Source organism: Phyllobates terribilis, unplaced genomic scaffold (assembly GCF_046119375.1).
Source record: "Phyllobates terribilis strain yellow unplaced genomic scaffold, ASM4611937v1 Scaffold_5__5_contigs__length_657084704, whole genome shotgun sequence".
NCBI lineage: Eukaryota > Metazoa > Chordata > Amphibia > Anura > Dendrobatidae > Phyllobates > Phyllobates terribilis.
In genome coordinates, this window is record NW_027362765.1 from 14361600 (window position 1) to 14382057 (window position 20458).

The 20458-nt window shown below is 48.6% G+C and overlaps 2 protein-coding genes across 2 annotated transcripts in view; one reads left to right on the forward strand and one right to left on the reverse strand.

Moving 5' to 3' along the window:
• LOC141270496 (uncharacterized) overlaps positions 1-20458 on the reverse strand; it is a 462326-nt gene that overhangs the window by 260105 nt on the left and 181763 nt on the right. The gene's annotated exons all lie outside the window — the stretch shown is intronic.
• Positions 10770-20458, forward strand: part of LOC141271760 (uncharacterized) — a 54530-nt gene continuing 44841 nt past the window's right edge. Inside the window, exon 1 of the mRNA XM_073681868.1 lies at positions 10770-10890. The gene's annotated coding sequence lies outside the window, so the exon portion shown is untranslated. The remainder of the gene's footprint in view (positions 10891-20458) is intronic.

Genomic DNA, 20458 nt, shown 5'->3' on the forward strand with positions numbered 1-20458 from the left:
TGAACTTGAACAGCCTTCACATTCTTGGACTCCAGCCTGAAAGTGATAGAGAAATTGAATCTAGAGAAAAATAAGGACCATCTGGCCCGTCTAGCAGCTGTCCAATTAGCTGATCAATATACGATAAATTCTTATGGTCAGTGACCACAGTGACTTGATGAACTGCCCCCTCCAAAAAATGTCTCCATTCCTTAAAGGATAATTTAACAGCGAGTAACTTACAATTCCCAACAGCATAATTTATTTCAGCAGATGAAAGTTTTGGAACCCTGAGATAAAAAGGCCCCTCCCCTCCCTCCGAAGCATCCCCCTCTACAATGAATGGATAATGGAGATCAGGTCGGATTAGAACAGGAGCAGACATAAAACACTCCTTCAATTTTTCAAAAGCTCTCATAGCATCCGGAGGCCAAACCTTGAAATCCGCCCCCTTATGTGTGAGGTCATTAAGAGGTTCAGCAATCTTAGAAAAACCCCTAATGAATTTCTTATAATAGTTGGTGAATCCTTCAAAATGTTGCAACGCTTTCAGGTCCTTAGATTGGACCCAATGTATTATGGCTGGCACCTTCCCAGAATCCATCTTAAACCCATCAGCCGATAAAATGATCCCCAGCAATGAAATTTTCTGAACAGGAAAAAAAAAAACATTTCTCAATTTTAGCAAGATGTACAATACAAAGTTATATTGTGGTACAGTGTTAGCCAGAAAATTCGATATAAATACTTTTATGCCCAAAAATGACAAAAGTATTCTCGGAGTGATACCTTTATTGGCAAGCCTGAAAAAATACATATATGCAGAGGGCTCCTTCTTCATGCAATATTACAAATGAATTCATAAGACACAAGGCACAACATCTAGCACTCCTTGTCAGAAGTGTCCTCTCATCCACCAGTGACGGCACATTCCCATGTAAAAATGAAAAATGCAAAACTTGTACCCACATATTACCATCAAATACAGTCTGCATACCAAACACAAATCAGGACTACAAAATCATGGATGTCTTTTCATGTACATCCTCAAATGTGGTGTACATGATACAATGTACAAGGTGTCCGGAAGGAGGTTATATTGGAGAAACTATGCAAAAACTGCAAACGAGAATGAATTTACACAGACACACAATTATGAATGAACTGGACACGCCTGTGGGAAAACATTTTTCTGGCCTGGGACACTGTATGAAAGATCTAAAAGTCTTAATACTGAAAGGTCATTTCAAGGACGACAGAGAGAGGAAAATCTGGGAATTCAAATTGATAAGAATGTTCAATTCCTTGACAACAGGACTCAATCTAACAACTGGATTTATGACTCACTACATGGACACAATTCACACCTCCACCAGACAGACTCCAGATAATTAAACATTCAAACGGCCTCTCCATTTGCAAGCACACAGACAACTCTTGGATATAAAATACTACACTCGACTTCAGGAAGATCCAACAAAGAAATACACAGAAGAACTAACAACAATGGATTTGATTCTACTTCATCCTCACTACTGGAACTAATACCAGACAATCCCCAATTAGGTACCTTCTACATGTTACCTAAAATACATAAAGAAGGTAACCTGGGAGGCCAATCATTTCTGGTATTGGAACATTAACTGAAAATATCTCAGGCTGGGTGGAGAACATTCTGAAACCCCTGGTGAGATGCACACCCAGCTATATCCAGGACACCATGGATATTCTCTACAAATTGTCAGCCCTGGGCCCACTTCCGTAGGACACAATACTAGCCACCATGGATGTAAAGTCTCTCTACTCCAAAATTCCTCATGAGGATGGGATTGCAGCATGCAAACATTTCCTACAACAAAAACAATCTAGCCACAGAACCAACTCTGCAATTCATCAAGTTTGTGCTCCATCACAATTGTTTCTCCTTTGGGAATAATTCTACCAACAATGTATGGGCAGTGCCATGAGAAGCAAAATGTCCACACAATATGCTAACCTAATTATGGCTAAATTAGAGGAGGAGTTTTGTCATCTTGCTCTATTAAACCTTTAGCATACTTCCGCTACATTGATGATCTGCTAATAATCTGGACAGGCTCAAAAGATGATCTGCTGACCTTCCACGACAACTTCAACAGGTTCCACCCAACCATCAAGCTCACCCTCAACTTCTCAAAATCCCAAATACATTTTCTGGACACAACCATATACATCAAAGACAACACCATACAAACATCAATTTACCATAAACCCATAGGACATCTGGCATTTCTTAGATGGAACAGCTTTCATCCAAGACACACAAAAAAATCCATCATCTACAGTCAAGCTCTGAGGTACGTTTAAATCTGTTCAGACAGCAAGGACAGAAAACTGCAGCTACTATTACTGAGGAATACATTCCTACAACAAGGATACCATCCACTGATAATAGATGAACAGATTCGCAGAGCTACAAGAATCCCAAGAAGCAGCCTCATGGATTATGGACAGAGGGAGGACAACAGCAATGTGCCTCTTGTGGTCACATACAACCCCCACATGAACACCCTAAGGAAAATTGGTGCTGATTTACAACCCATATTCCACAGAGACCACAAACTGAAAGAAATATTCCCAGAACTACTACTTCTCTCCTACAAACAGCTACTTAACTTAAGGAATTGTCCTCTCATCACCATCAGTGACGGGCACATTCCCATGTAAAAACAAATAATGCAAAACTTGTACCTACATATTACCATCAAATACAGTCTGCATACCAAGCATAAATCAGGACTACAAAATCATGGATGTCTTTTCATGTACATGATACAATGCACACGGTGCCCGGAAAGAGTTTATATTGGAGAAACTATGCAAAAATTGCAAAGAGAATGAATTTACACAGACACACAATTAAGAATGAACTGGACACGCCTGTGGGAAAACATTTTTCTGGCCCGGGACACTGTATGACAGATCTAAAAGTCTTAATACTGAAAGGTCATTTCAAGGACGACAGAGAGAGAAAAATCTGGGAATTCAAATTTATAAGAATGTTCAATTCCTTGACAACAAGGCCACGCGCAGTGCGCTGTGTCTTGTAGTAATGACACGGCAGGGGCGACACAAGCACAATTAAAGATGCAGTGTCACCTCTGGCTTGTCATTACTACAAGACACAGCTGCACAGCGCACTGCGCGAGGGCATGACTGAAGTGCCGGTGGCGGCAATCAAGCAGCAGAGCGGGGGTGCAGGAGGGGGGCCCTGATGCAGGGGGTACACGGTACAGGTGACTGCTATGCCCCATAGCAGTCGCGTGGCCTTCCGCCATTGGCAGTACGCCAGTGCCTCCCTGCAATGAGTACTGACCCATCCTCGGCTGGGTCCTTTATGTCGAAGGGGGGACATTTACCTTTCCTTAGAGACTATACATGGCATAGTTGCGGTCCGTTATTTTGGTACTTTTGCACCACAGCTCACTGGAGGGGCATATAGCTACGGAAAAATAAGCGTATTGTTCCTTAGCTGACCCTGCCACTAAAGATATGTGTCCCATTATTATCAGAAGTATAGAACTTCAGGTATTCCATATTTCATCTCGGTGTTGGCCAGATTGTAGATTTCTGTTAAGCCAAAGGGGGACACCGTGGGGGTGAGAGAGAATTCTTTTGAAGCCAGGAACTGTGTCCTTCTCATCTAGGTGTATATTTCACAAGCCTGTGCCACTAGGAAATACACTTGTATATTAATTTGAATGAGCACTTGAGTTTGCCACCTCTCCTGCGTGCTGCGATTTACATAGAGACAGCTTCTTTTCTATGACAGATGGTCGATAAGGGAGGGGTGAGAGGGGCTTCAGGGGGAGAGAAAACATTTTCTTAATATTTTCTATGACATAGACATTGAAGGGAAAATTGTCGAGGGACTAAAGGAGTATCTTGTGATTAATAAAATTACAACTTCTATTTTATATGTATGGGAAGTCATGAAGGCCGAACTTAGAGGAATATTTATAACAGAAATCTCAGCAGCTAAATCCCAGACTAAGCAGCGGCTACCTCCCTCTGGCTAATTAGCTCTCTTGACTGGGTGTATAAATGCCTGGTGTGTCTGAGAGGGAGGTGCCGGCTATATTCATTTCTACTTGTGAAGGCTTAGCAAGAGCAGTACTTCGTCCTCTCTGGAGCTTGTGGCCGAGTGCGCATTTGTGTGGAGTCGTCTAAAGCTAAGCAATCTCCCCCTGTTTGTCTACCCTTGTTGTCTATAGAGTTTAGTGGAGATCGAGTGCTCATCTCCTCTCATCCTTAGCCTTACATCAGGGAAAGAGAGGGCGAGGCACGCGTGCGGCGATTGATTAAGAGCCAATATAGGGACGGTAGTTGAGACAGGGTGACGCTAGACCAGACTAGGAGGTCTCCACTCCCCCCTTTTCCTAGTGTCTGGGCTCCCTTTCCCTCTTCCCTCTGTGTTGCACTAGTCTTTCCCACACCTGGTATGACATTAGAGCCAGCTGAGCACGTTTTGTGTGTTTTTGGGTGTGGACCTTTTTTTTTCCTTTCTCCCTTGGTATGGGTTCAGTTGCAGAGCTTGCAGAGTGGCTGCACAGGCTGTCTCTGAAGGTGAATGACCCCCGCGGTGAGGTACAGCAGCAGCATCAGCGGCTACAGGTCGCGAATATGGCATTCTCTCCAGATAGGTCTGCCCAGCCTGAACCCAAGATTGCCCTCCCGGACAGGTTTTCTGGAGGTAGGGACAAGTTTTTTTAATTCAAGGAGGCCTGCAAACTGTATTCTAAAACTTTGTCCCTATTCCTTCCGAAATGAGGTGAAACGGGTTGGAATTGTGATCTCTCTACTCCAGGGAGATCCTCAGTCCTGGGTGTTTTCTTTGCCTCAGGACTCGGTTTGTCTCCAGTCTGTGGAGGTTTTTGGGGGGGTTCTGGCCATCATCTATGATGACCCTGACCGAGTCGCCTTGGGTAAGTCTAGGCTAAGTCACCTTCAATCGGGGAATCTGTCAGTGGAGACGTACAGTTAGGAATTCCGTAGACGGGCAACGGATTCCAAATGGAATGACTCAGGCCTTAGAAGTCAATTTTGTGAGGGGCTTACTGAAAGGTTGAAAGATGCCTTGGCAGTATACGAAACCCCTGAGTCCTTGGAGGCTTGATAGACGCCTTCGGGATAGACGGGTGAGACCACCTTCTCCGGGGCCTTCTTGTCGGGGTTGTGTACCTCTGCCAGGCAAGCGGTCTGGGGATGAACCAGTGCTGGTGGAGGTGGAGGAACCCATGCAGTTGGGGGGTGTCTCTGCGTCATACATCTCCCCGAAGATTTGCAAGAAAAAATGCGTATGTTTTTTTTGTAGGAAAAGGGGACATTTTGATGGGACCTGTCCTTCAATTCCTAAACAAAAGGAGACTCGATTAACTCTTGGTAGTATGGAGTTGGATAAACAAGGGGCGCATTTGTGGCCAAACTGCAGTTCTCGCTTTGTCCTGACAGCAGAGGTGGTGCTAGAGAGCAAAACTGAGAAAATTTCTGTGTTTGTTGACAGTGAAGCCGGAGTCAGCATGGTGGATTCTGAGTTTGTGAAAACACCTCAGGTAGGTCTCCAAATTCTGATTGACATATTCGGTCTGACTTTTCGACTGAGGGTGGAAGGCAGAGGAAAAGGAGAGCTGCACCCCCAGTCTAGAACAGAATGCCTTCCAGAACTTGGAAACAAACTGGGTCCCCAGATCTGACACCACATCTGAGGGAACACCTGAGCAAGTGTTTTGGCATTTGAAAGTGCAGGCAACGCGATGAAGTGAGCCATTTTACTGAACCTATCTACTACCACCAAAACCACCGGTTTGCCTGCAGAAACCGGTAGGTTAGTAATAAAATCCATGGACAAATGTGTCCATGGCCTACTAGGGATATGTAGCGGAAGAAGAGTACCAGACGGACGGGTATGCGAAACCTTAGAACACGCGCAAATACTACAAGCAGCTTTGTGTTCAATCACATCCCGATGCAACCCCGGCCACCAAAAACGACGAGAGAGGAGGTTTCTGTACTTGTTTGCTGTACTTTAGATAACTTGTTTTCTGTACTTTAGATAAACCTATTTCCATTTTTGTAATTGACTCAGCGCCACTTGCACAGAAAGCATTTACTCAGATTGTACATAACGTAAAACTGAGGTTGGAGTCAGTTCATTGTGAAATAATTCCTTGCTACGTCCTGGACAATCTTCCCATACCAATTGGCTTGGGTATCCCTTGGCTTGTTAAACATAATCCGTTTGTGGATTAGCAAACCGGGGAGATTATTGAATGGGGAGATTACTGCCAGAAGAACTGTTTAGATATTTCCCTTGCTACTGTCTCTACAGAATCTTTACCTGCTTTTCTGTCTGGTTTTGAGTACATTTTTTCTGAGAGGGGGTGAGGATTTGCCTCCTCATCGTGCTTATGACTGTCCTATTAACCTGACCCCTGGCGCTAAACTACCTAAGTCCAGACTGTATAATCTTTCTGGTCCTGAGAGACAAGCCATGAAGGATTTCATTGCAGAAAGTCTGGAGAAGGGACATATCGGGCTCTCTTCTTTGCCCGTGGTGGCAGGGTTCTTCTTTGTGAAGAAAAAAGATGGCGGTCTACGTCCCTGTTTAGATTTCTGGGAATTAAATCAAATTACAATTCGTGATCCATACTCTTCCTCTGATTCCTGATTTTGTCAGACATGTTGTAGGAGCTAAGGTATTCTCCAAGTTGGATTTAAGGGGAGCCTACAAGCTGGTTAGAATCAAAGAAGGGGACGAATGGAAGACCTCGTTCAATACCCACGAAGGACATTTCGAGAGTCTGGTTATGCCCTTTGGTTTGACCAATGCACCTGCTGTATTCCAACATTTCATAAATGATATTTTCCATCATTTGGTGGGGAGGTTTGTGGTGGTCTATCTGGACGACATTTTGGTTTACTCACCTGATTTTGAGACTCATCGGGGGCATGTTAAACAGTTGCTCCAGATATTAAGGGATAACAAACTTTATGTCAAACTAGAAAAATGTGTTTTCGCTGTTCAGGAGGTGCAGTTTTTGGGGTACTTGTCATCTTTGGGTTTTCGGATGGATCCGGAGAAGATCTGTGCAGTCCTCGACTGGGAATGTCCTGAGAACCTGAAGGCTCTACAACGTTTTCTGGGCTTTACTAATTTTTACCGGAAATTCATTCAAAATTACTCTGTTATTATGAAACCCCTTACTGATATGACTAAGAAGGGGTCTGATTTTTCCAAATGGTCGGATGCTTCCCTCCAGGCTTTTTCTTCCTTAAAGAATCATTTTGCCACTGCACCTCTACTCAGTCAACCCGATGTTTCTCAAACCTTTATTGTGGAGGTTGATGCGTCGGATCTCGCGGTTGGGACTGTGTTGTCTCAGGGTTTGTCACCTGGTAAATGGCGTCCATGCACCTTCTTTTCTAAAAAAATGTCTTCGGAAATTATGACGTGGGTAATAGGGAACTTTTGTCGATCAAATTGGCATTCGAGAAATGGCGACATTGGTTGGAGGGGGCTGTCCATCCTATTACTGTTATTACTGACCATAAGAACCTGTCATATCTCCAGTCAGCTAAATGTTCCTAGGCAAGCCAGATGGTCCCTGTTTTTTACTAGATTCAATTTTGTTGTCACTTTTCGTCCAGGGATCAAAAATGTCAAGGCTGAGGCTTAGTCCTGGAGCTTCCCTGGTGGTGGTGACCATGAGAACCCTGCCCCGATATTACAGAAAGGGGTGGTCATTTTGGCACTTTATCCTGAACTGGAGGGTGAGGTGTTGGAGGCACAGGGGGACGCCCCTGCCTCCTGTCCTTCAGGAAAGTTATTTGTACCATCTGATCTGCGCCGCAAAGTAATTAAGGAACATCATAACTCTGTGCTTGCTGGGCATCCACGTTGTAAGGCAACCGCGGACCTCCTCTCTCGTCGTTTGTGGTGGCCGGGGTTGCATCGGGATGTGATTGAACACAAAGCTGCTTGTAGTATTTGCGCGTGTTCTAAGGTTTCGCATACCCATCCGTCTGGTACCCTTCTTCCGCTACATATCCCTAGTAGGCCATGGACACATTTGTCCATGGATTTTATTACTAACCTACCGGTTTCTGCAGGCAAACCGGTGGTTTTGGTGGTAGTAGATAGGTTCAGTAAAATGGCTCACTTCATCACATTGCCTGCACTTTCAAATGGCAAAACACTTGTTCAGGTGTTCATAAATGAGATTGTGAAGCTTCACGGGGTTCCCTCCGATGTGGTGTCAGATCGGGGGACCCAGTATGTTTCCAAGTTCTGGAAGGCATTCTGTTCTCAAATGGGGGTGCAGCTCTCCTTTTCCTCTGCCTTCCACCCTCAGTCGAAAAGTCAGACCGAGTGTGTCAATCAGAATTTGGAGACCTACCTGAGGTGTTTCGTCTCTGAAAATCAGGAGTGGGCATCCTACTTACCGATGGCAGAATTTGCCATTAATAATCATCGTCAAGAATCCACTGGCAGGTCACCTTTCTTCAGGTGCATACGGTTATCACCCATATTTTGGTACCTTTAGTGGGGGAGGAGCTTCAGGAGTTCCTGAGGAGGAACGGTTTGCTTTGTAGCTCTCCTCAGTATGGCAGGGTGTGCTGAGTAATTTAAAGATCATGGGAGACAGGTATAAATGTTTGGCTGACAGAAAACGCTTGCCAGGTCCGGACCTGAATGTGAATGACTTTGTGTGGTTGTTACCAGGAATATAAGATTAAAAGTTTCTTCTTAGAAGCTGGGACCTAGGTATATTTGTCCCTATAAAATAACCGCCGTCATTAACCGAGCAGCGTTTTGTCTTGAACTTCCTCAGGCCCTTAAGGTTCACAATGTGTTCCACAGGTCCTTACTCAAAAAGTATGTGGAACTTCTTGAGCCCTCACCTCTACCAACGCCCCCAGTAATGGTTGATGGTAATATGGAGTTCCAGATTTCGAGGATTGTAAATCCTCGTCTCCAACATCGTTCTCTACAATACTTGGTGGACTGGAAAGGCTATGGTCCAGGGGAGAGGATGTGGGTTTCAGCGTCAGAGGTGAACACTTCTAGATTGGTTTGCTCATTCCACACCTCTTTTCCTGAGAAACACGGTCCTGAGTGTCCGGAGGCCACTCATAGAGGGGGGGTTACTGTCACGGGTATGTCAAAAGTGACAGAGAGTCACCCTGCAGTTGGTTGCAGGAGATCTCTATGTTTGTCATTACAGATATCTTCTTAGATGAGAGGCTGCCTTTAGGACCCAGCGGTTACCTCCCTCTGGCTAATTAGGGAGGGAGGTGTCGGCTATATTCATTTCTACTTGTGAAGGCTTAGCAAGAGCAGTATTTTGTCTTCTCTGGAGCTTGAGGCCCAGTGCGCATTTGTCTGGAATCATCTAAAGCTAAGCAATCTCCCTGTTGCTCTACCCTTGTTGTCTATAGAGTTCAGTGGAGATTGACTAGTGCTCATGTCCTCCCATCCCTAGCCTTACATCAGCGAAATACAGGGCGAGACACGTGTGCAGCGATTGGTTAAGAGCCAATATAGGGACGGTAGTTGAGACAGGGTGACGCTATGTTACGCGCACGCCCGGGCAGACTGTACCATGAACCGAGGAGTGACTGGAGGGGCATAACTAAGTATCAACCCGATCCGACCAAGGTCACATGGCGGCTCAGTCGACTCCGTGAACCAGGGAGGAACCGAGTAGAGGGACCAGGTGCTACTCCAGGTCAGACCCCGGTCACACTGGGGAATGCAGGAACAGGCAGGTTAAACTGGCATATTGACTGGTGGGTACTGACAGGCACGGCTGGTATGCAGACAGGTGGATATTGACAGGCACAGCTGGTATGAAGACAGGTGGGCACTGGCAGGCACCGCTGGCATGCAGACAGGTGGGCACAGGGAGGCACGGCTGACATGCAGGCAGGCGGGTACTGGCAAGTAGAAACGTAGGCAGGATAGGGACCAGTACAGACTGGGATACAGTAACAGAGCCGCAGGTGCGGTAGACAAGCAGAGCGGAGCAAAACCCGCAGATGCGGTGAACAAGCAAAGCAGAGCAAAACCCGCTGATGCGGTGAACAAGCAAAGCAGAGCAAAACCGCAGATGCGGTGAACTAGCAAAGCAGAGCAAAACCGCAGATGCGGTGAACAAGCAGAGCAAAACCGCAGGTGCGGTGAGCAAGCAAAGCAGAGCAAAACCCGCAGATGTGGTAGACAGGACAGGGCTCAATTCACATGAAACAGACTGGAAAACACAAGAAGATAGCTGGAACACAGGAGATAGATACAGAGGGAGGGAAACAGAACGAGCAGAACCAGATACACACAAGGTACTTACAATGAAGTAGCGAGTGGACACAAGACTCACAAACAGAAGTACAGAGACAACGAATTGGAGTTAGGTGCAGGTTCAGATACTGCAGGAAAGAGGGACGATACAGACATAGAGACAAACAAGTGACGGACTAGGACACTGTTCAGACAGGATCTGAACCAGGAACAAGATACAGGAACGAGCCTGGGAACTCAGCCCCCAGGGTGGCAGAAACTGACTAGAAGTCACAGGTACAGGTAGAGGCCCTGGGTACTCAGCCCCCAGGGTGGCAGACAGACTAGAGTCAGGACAGGACCTGGCAACTCACAGTTGCACAAAACAGACTCTAAGAAAGTGTTGCTCAGGCACCTCCTACTGGGTGGAGGGGGTTTAAGTATCCAGTGACTCACAGCAATAGGCTGGGGACGCATTAGGACTGCGCACACTGTGGCTTTAAGAATCAGAAAGCAACAGCGCCGACGCCCTAAGCCAGCAGACAAGAGACATACAAACAGCAGGTACGGGAGAAAAAGTGTGCAGCCTGGCCTGAAAGGTAAGATTGCGGTCTTGCATGGTGGGAGATGGTAAGCCATGCAAGCACGCCGCCAGAGATGTTACACGCTAGACCAGACTAGGAGGTCTCCACTCCCCCCTTTCCTAGTGTCTGGACTCCCTTTCCCCTCTGTGTTGCTCTAGTCTTTCCCACACCTGGAGTGACAAACAGACTGAAAGCCGCTCAGGACATGCTGAATCAAGTAACATTGCAGCTGCAGGAAGAAAGAAGCTGTTTCATAAGATGCAATATTGTGAAGAGGGGGGAAAAAGCAGGTCACTTATAATCTGTGATAGCTGCCGCTCAGAGAGACTCCTCCTTTATATCCAGTCTGCAGGGATCGTAATGTGATACTGAAAGTGTTGGAGGAATACTATGCAAAGCTGTATACTTCTCAGGTTTAACCCTCAGAAGAATAGACCCAGACCTTCCTAGATAAAGCTCAGCGCCAAGTCCTTTCTGAACCCCTTCATGACCAGGCCATTTTCCGTTTTTGCGTTTTCGTTTTTTGCTCCCCTTCTTCCCAGAGCCATAACTTTTTTATTTTTTAAGTCAATATGGCCATATGAGAGCTTATTTTTTGCAGGATAAGTTGTACTTTTGAACGACACCACTGGTTTTACCATATAGTTTACAGGGAAACGGGAAAAAAATTCCAAGTGTGGTGAGATTGCAAAAAAAAGTGCAATTCCACAGTTGTTTTTTTTTTTTTTACCATGTTCCCTAAATGCTAAAACTGATCTGCGATTATGATTCTCCAGGTCATTACAAGTTTGGAGATACCAAACAAGTATAGATTCTTTTTTATTTAAGTGATGGAAAAAAAAATCCAAAGTTTGTTAAAAAAAAAAAAAAAATGGTGCCATTTTCCGAGACCCGTAGCGTCTTTATTTTTCGGGATCTCGGGCCGGATGAGGGCTTATTTTTTTGTGCGCCCATCTGATATTTTTATTTATCCCATTTTGGGGTAGATCCGATGTTTTGATCGCCCGTTATTGCATTTTATTGCAATGTTGCGGCGACCAAAAAAACTTAATTCTGTCATTTTGAATTTTTTTTTTAGTTGCACCATTTACTGATCGAGTTAATTCTTTTTTTTTATATTGATAGATTGGGCGATTCTGAAAGCGGCAATACCAAATATGTGTGTGTGTGATTTTTTTTATTGTTTTATTTTGAATGGGGTGAAGGGGGGGTGATTTAAACTTTATATTTTTAAAAACTTATATTTTTTGCATGCTTCAATAGTCTCCATGGGAGACTAGAAGCTGCAATTGTCTGATTGCCAGTACTACACACAGGCGATGATCAGATCGCCTGTGTGTAGCCCACTTGCTATGAGTGCCGACCGCTGGGCAGCTCTCGTAGCAATCTGGCAATGACAATTGCAGGGGTCTCCTGCATACACCGGGTTAAGTACCGTATTTTTCGGACCATAAGACGCACTTTTTCCCCCCAAAATTTGGAAGGAAAATGGGGGGTGCGTCTTATGGTCCGAACGGTACTTTACCGGTGGTGGTGGAGCGGGGATCGCAGGGTCCTCCGGCGGCGGCAGAGGTGAGATGCGGCTGGAGCCGGGGCCTGTACCTGTGCTGGTGTCGGGTGGTGAAGCAGAGGAGCCGGGGCCTGTGCCAGGCTGTGAGTGGCGTCCGGCGATGAGGCAGAGGAGCCGGGGCCTCTGACGGGCTGTGAGCGGTGTCCGGGTGCGGCTTCCGGTGGACGCGGCCATCTTCCCGAGGCTGTAATCCACGGGAAAATGGCCGCCGGAGCCGGCGCATGCGCCGACCCGGAGCTCCGGCGGCCGTTTTCCTGTAGATCACAACCTCAGGCCGCCGGAAACCGCACACGCTGCTCTGCCGCATCGCCGGAAACCACTCACAGCCCGGCAGAGGCCCCGGCTCCTCTGCCTCACCGTCGATCACAGGCCCCAGTCCAGTCCAGTCCACAGGCCCCAGGCTAGTCTAGTCCACAGGCCCCAGGCCAGGCCAGTCCACAGGCCCCAGGCCAGTCCAGTCCACAGGCCCCAAGCCAGGCCAGTCCAGTCCACAGGCCCCAGGCTAGTCCAGTCCACAGGCCAGTCCAGTCCACAGGCCCCAGGCCAGTCCAGTCCACAGGCCCCAGGCTTGTCCACAGGCCCCAACCAGACACCGGCATCTCACCTCTTCTGCTGCCGCCGGGTTCCTGAGGCAGGGAACGGAGGGACCTGCGATCCTGCTCCACCACCTACCAGGTAAGATACCTAATCAGACTATAAGATGGACCCCATCTTATATAAATTATTTTTTTCCTATTTTCCACCCCAAAATTTGGGGTGCGTCTTATAGTCTGAAAAATACGGAAGTTAACAGCCACGAGTGGAACATGATTCCACCCGTGGCTGTTGCGGGCACATATCAGCTGTACAGATCAGTTGTCATGTGCCCAGAAAGGTGCAGGCTCAGCGCCAAAGCCCGCACCAAAGGGAGGTAGCTGACGTGTATCGTACTATTACGACACACATTGGAAAGTGGTTAAACTCTTGTAATTTATTAAATGAACCAGTTGATGTAGAAGAGCTGGAATGGGCACTGAGCTCAATGGCCAACAATAAAGCAGCGGGAATGGAAGGTCTTCCAGTGGAAGTATATAAGAGATATAAGGAAGTATTACTACCAGTGTTATTGGAGGTATATAATTCATGTTTTGAAGGGGGATCATTGCCCACGTCCATGCAGGAAGCCATAATTACAGTGTTAGCTAAACAAGGCAAGGACCCAAGCTTGTCGGCATCCTATAGACCCATCTCTCTCTTTTAACAGTAGATGTCAAACTTGCTAACAGACTCTCAAAAGTAATCTCCTCAATAATAATACGCCCCGATCAGTCTGGGTGTATGCCCAATATATCCACCATGATGAATCTCAGACGGCTTTATGTTAATATGCAAGCAAGGGCTGATAATATTGGTCAAAGGGTGATCCTGTCTTTAGACGTCACTAAGGCCTTTGACAGTGTAGAATGGCAATATTTGTGGGCTACTTTGCAGCAGATGGGTTTTGGTGACAAATTCATAAAATGGGGGCAATTGCTTTATTCAGACCCAAAGGACAAAATAAGAGTGAATGGCTCTTTGTCTAATCAATTTTTGTTGCACAGAGGTACAAGACAAGGGTGCCCCCTGTCTCTCTTGATGTTTGCAATAGAAATTGAACCTCTTGCTGCAGGAATTAGTAAAATGTTTGAGATAAATATATTTAAATATGGGACCTAGGAAGAGAAAGTGGCATTGTATGCCGATGATTTCCTCTCATTGCTAGGGGATGCTGGGGGGCCTCTGGAGAGCACAATGGCGACAATCTGTAGCTGACTTATTCCTTGCAAAGACCATACTAAGGACTAGGGGACACTCATTACAGGTGGAATCATGGCAATTCCGGAAAACAGGAAAGGGTTCTTTCCATTCAGGGCAGTGAGACTGTGGAATGCCCTACTACAAGAAGTAGTAATGACAGACACTATAACAACTTTTAAAAAAGGGCTGGATGATTTACTCAGTACACAAAATATCATGGGTTATAGATAATTTAATGACAACAAATGTATAATTGGTGGAGAAAGGTTGAACTTGATGGACTTAGGTCAACCTATGTAACATCCTCATGTTACTGTATGGCGATCTCCACCCCAGGACATTCAGAACTTATTTAAGAAAAGTCAACAAAATGGGGATGAAAACTATAATTACAAAAAAAGGATAAGGTTCCAGCAGTGATCTGATTGATCCGACTGTTAAAGGCGAACTCAGCAAGAGGTAACAATGAAGACCAGTCCTCCTGCTGAGCCGCAACAAAACACCTTAAAATTTCAACACCGTTTTCCACTCATCACCCTTCTTGGTGTGAATCAAATTGTAATAAGCCCCTCTAAGGTCAAGGTTAGAAAACCATTTATACCTCAAAAGCTGATTATAGTCACGACCTCTGCTCCGCAAAGCTTGTACACGTGTGGCTTCGCTCTGTACACCTTGTACACACCTGCTCCGCTCCGTACACCTCTTACACACACAGCTCCGCTCCATACACCTCGTAAACACACTGCTCCTCTCCGTACACCTTGTACACACACGGCTCCGCCCCGTACACACATGGCTCTGCTCCGTACACCTCTTACACACGCGGCTCCGCTCCGTACACCTCTTACACACACGGCTCCGCTCCGTACACCTCTTACACACACGGCTCCGCTCCGTACACCTCTTACACACACGGCTCCGCTCCGTACACCTCTTACACACCTCTTACACACACAGCTCCGCTCAGTACACCTCGTAAACACACTGCTCCTCTCTGTACACCTTGTACACACGCGACTCCACTCCGTACACCTTGTACACACGCGGCTCCGCTCCGTACACCTTGTAAACACACTGCTCCTCTCCGTACACCTTGTACACATGCGACTCCGCTCCGTACACCTTGTACACACACAGCTCCGCTCCATACGCCACGTACACGCGCGGCTCTGCTCCGTACGCCTCGTACACGCGCGGCTCAGCACCGTACGCCTCGTACATGACCGACTCCGCTGCGTACATGCACGGCTCTGCTCCGTACTCCTCGTACACATTGTATTTTCCTTGGCGTCGGATTATCGGGTGACGCCCCCGGATTTGTCCTTTTTTGTGTAGCCACCTTGAAGACTAATGAACCATATATTTGTTTGGTGTTATATTCTCCCAGTATCAATAAAGGTAGTTGCATTGTTCATCGACCTGCAGTCTCTGCCTGCTCCGTCTCACACTCCCCGTCACACGTACGCCTCGTACACGCGAGGCTCCGCTAGCACACCTCGCACTCGTGCGGCTCCGCTCACTACACCTCGTACACACGCGGCTCCGCTCCGTACACCTCTTACACACACGGCTCCGCTCCGTACACCTCATACACACACGACTCCGCTTCGTACACACACGGCTCCTCTCCGTACACACGGGACTCCGCTCCGTACACCTTGTACACACACGGCCCCGCTCACTACACCTCGTACACACACGGCCCCGCTCCGTACACCTCTTACACACACGGCTCCACTCCGTACACCTCTTACACACAAAGCTCCGCTCAGTACACCTCGTAAACACACTGCTCCTCTCCGTACACCTTGTACACACGCGACTCCGCCCCGTACACCTTGTACACACGCGGCTCCGCCCCGTACACCTTGTACACACGCGGCTCCGCTCCGTACACCTCGTAAACACACTGCTCCTCTCCGTACACCTTGTACACACGCGACTCCGCTCCGTACACCTTGTACACACACAGCTCCGCTCCATACGCCACGTACACGCGCGGCTCTGCTCCGTACGCCTCGTACACACGCGGCTCAGCACCGTACGCCTTGTACATGACCGACTCCGCTGCGCACATGCACGGCTCTGCTCCGTACTCCTCGTACACGTTGTATTTTCCTTGGCGTTGGATTACCGGGTGACACCCCCGGATTTGTCCTTTTTCATGTAGCCACCTTGAAGACTAATGAACCATATATTTGTTTGGTGTTATATTCTCCCAGTATCAATAAAGGTAGTTGGATTGTTCATCGACCTGCAGTCTCTGCCTGCTCCGTCTCACACTCCCCGTCACACGTACGCCTCGTACTCGCGCGGCTCCGCTCCGTCCACCTCGTACACACACGGCTCCGCTTCGTACACCTCTTACACACACGGCTCCGCTCAGTACACCTTGTAAACACACTGCTCCTCTCCGTACACCTTGTACACACGCGACTCCGCCCCGTACACCTTGTACACACGCGGCTCCGCTCCGTACACCTTGTAAACACACTGCTCCTCTCCGTACACCTTGTACAAACGCGACTCCACTCCGTACACCTCGTACACACACAGCTCCGCTCCGTACACCTCGTACACACGCGGCTCCGCTCCGTACACCTCGTACACACGCGGCTCCGCTCCGTACACCTCGTACACACGCGGCTCCGCTCCGTACACCTCGTACACACGCGGCTCCGCTCCGTACACCTCGTACACACGCGGCTCCGCCGCGTACACCTCGTACACACACGGCTCCGCCCCGTACACACATGGCTCCGCTCCGTACACCTCATGCACATGCGGCTCCACCCCGTACACCTCGTACACACGCGGCTCCGCTCCGTACACCTCGTACACACGCGGCTCCGCCGCGTACACCTCGTACACACACGGCTCCGCCCCGTACACACATGGCTCCGCTCCGTACACCTCGTACACACGCGGCTCCGCTCCGTACACCTCGTACACACGCGGCTCCGCTCCGTACACCTCGTACACACGGGGCTCCGCTTCGTACACCTCGTACACACGGGGCTCCGCTCCGTACACCTCGTGCACAAGCAGCTCCGCCCCGTACACCTCGTGCACATGCGGCTCCGCCCCGTACACCTCGTGCACACGCGGCTCCGCCCCGTACACCTCGTACACACACTGCTCCGCTCCGTACACCTTGTACACACGCGACTCCGCTCCGTACACCTTGTACACACACAGCTCCGCTCCATACGCCACGTACACGCGCGGCTCTGCTCCGTACGCCTCGTACACACGCGGCTCCGCCCCGTACCCCTCGTACACACGCGTCTCCGCCCCGTACCCCTCGTACATACGCGGCTCCGCCCCGTACCCCTCGTACATACGCGGCTCCGCCCCGTACCCCTCGTACATACGCGGCTCCGCCCCGTACCCCTCATACACACGCCCCGTGCACACACGGCTCCGCTCCGTACACCTCGTACACATGCGGCTCCGCTCCATACACCTCGTACACAAGCGGCTCCGCCCCGTACACCTCGTGCACACGCAGCTCCGCCCCGTACACCTCGTGCACACGCAGCTCCGCCCCGTACACCTCGTGCACACGCGGCTCCGCTCCGTACACCTCGTACACACGCGGCTCCGCCCCGTACCCCTCGTACACACGCGGCTCTTCTCCGTACCCCTCGTACACACGCGGCTCTTCTCCGTACCCCTCGTACACACGCGGCTCCGCACACCTCGTACACACTCGGCTCCGCTCCGTACGCCTCGTACACGCGCGGCTCCGCTCCGTACGCCTCGTACACGCGCGGCTCCGCTCCGTACGCCTCGTACACGCGCGGCTCCGCTCCGTACGCCTCGTACACACGCGGCTCCGCTCCGTACGCCTCGTACACACGCGGCTCCGCTCCGTACGCCTCGTACACACGCGGCTCCGCTCCGTACGCCTCGTACACACGCGGCTCTGCTCCGTACGCCTCGTACACACGCGGCTCCGCTCCGTACGCCTCGTACACACGCGGCTCTGCTCCGTACACCTCGTACACACGCGGCTCTGCTACATCCACACTGTAAACCCCTCCTCACCCCACACATAAACTTCAGCTCATCCAGCACCATGACAACCAGCACAGCAGAGTCCTGCATCCACTGAGGCCCCTGATCATGTGACCCCTGACTCCTCCCCTCCTGTGACCTCATCACAGGTCCTGTGCGCACAGAGCAGCCATATATGTGGTGGCGGCTCTGCAGGTGGGTTGAGCCAGCTAGAATGTATGGGTTGTAGTCAGGACCTGCAGTACCTGGAAGGAGCCCATACATTCTGGAAGATAGCAGAATGTATGGGCTCCTGTCAGGTATATATTATTGGAGGCAGCAGAATGTATGGGCTCCTGTCAGGTATATATTTTTGGAGGCAGCAGAATGTATGGGCTCCTGTCAGGTATATATTATTGGAGGCAGCAGAATGTATGGGCTCCTGTCAGGTATATATTATTGGAGGCAGCAGAATGTATGGGCTCCTGTCGGGTATATATTATTGGAGACAGGAGAATGTATGGGCTTCTGTCGGGTATATATTATTGGAGGCACGAGAATGTATGGGCTCCTGTCGGGTATATATTATTGGAGGCAGCAGAATGTATGGGCTCCTGTCAGGTATATATTATTGGAGGCAGCAGAATCTATGGGCTCCTGTCAGGTATATATTATTGGAGGCAGCAGAATGTATGGGCTCCTGTCAGGTATATATTATTGGATGCAGCAGAATCTATGGGCTCCTGTCAGGTATATATTATTGGAGGCAGGAGAATGTATGGGCTCCAGTCAGGTATATATTATTGGAGGCAGCAGGGTGTATGGGCTCCTGTCAGTTATATATTATTGGAGGCAGCAGAATGTATGGGCTCCTGTCAGGTATATATTATTGGAGGCAGCAGAATCTATGGGCTCCTGTCAGGTATATATTATTGGAGGCAGGAGAATGTATGGGCTCCTGTCAGGTATATATTATTGGAGGCAGCAGAATCTATGGGCTCCTGTCAGGTATATATTATTGGAGGCAGGAGAATGTATGGGCTCCTGTCAGGTATATATTATTGGAGACAGGAGAATCTATGGGCTTCTGTCAGGTATATATTATTGGAGACAGGAGAATGTATGGGCTCCTGTCAGGTATATATTACTGGAGGCAGGAGAATGTATGGGCTCCTGTCAGGTATATATTATTGGAGGCAGGAGAATGTATGGGCTCCTGTCAGGTATATATTATTGGAGACAGGAGAATCTATGGGCTCCTGTCAGGTATATATTATTGGAGACAGGAGAATCTATGGGCACCTGTCAGGTATATATTATTGGAGACAGGAGAATCTATGGGCTCCTGTCAGGTATATATTATTGGAGGCAGCAGAATCTATGGGCTCCTGTCAGGTATATATTATTGGAGACAGGAGAATGTATGGGCTCCTGTCAGGTATATATTATTGGAAGCAGGAGAATCTATGGGCTCCTGTCAGGTATATATTATTGGAGGCAGGAGAATGTATGGACTCCTGTCAGGTATATATTATTGGAGGCAGCAGAATCTATGGGCACCTGTCAGGTCCTGACTACAGCCCATACATTCTAGCTGGCTCACTAGTGAAGACGCTAGAATGTATGGGCTACTTCCAGGTCCTGACTGCAGCCCATACATTCTAGCTGGCTCACTAGTGAAGACGCTAGAATGTATGGGCTCCTTCCTGGTCCTGACTGCAGCCCATACATTCTAGCTGGCTCACTAGTGAAGACGCTAGAATGTATGGGCTCCTTCCAGGTCCTGAAGTCAGGACCTGGAAGGAGCCCATACATTCTAGCGTCTTCACTAATGAGCCAGCTAGAATGTATGGGCTGTAGTCAGGACCTGCAGTACCTGGAAGGAGCCCATACATTCTAGCGTCTTCACTAGTGAGCCAGCTAGAATGTATGGGCTGTAGTCAGGACCTGGAAGGAGCCCATACATTCTGGAAGATAGCAGAGTGTATGGGCTCCTGTCAGGTATATATTATTGGAGGCAGCAGAATGTATGGGCTCCTGTCAGGTATATATTATTGGAGGCAGTAGAATGTATGGGCTCCTGTCAGGTATATATTATTGGAGGCAGCAGAGTGTATGGGCTCCTGTCAGGTATATATTATTGGAGGCAGCAGAATCTATGGGCTCCTGTCAGGTATATATTATTGGAGACAGGAGAATGTATGGGCTCCTGTCAGGTATATATTATTGGAGGCAGCA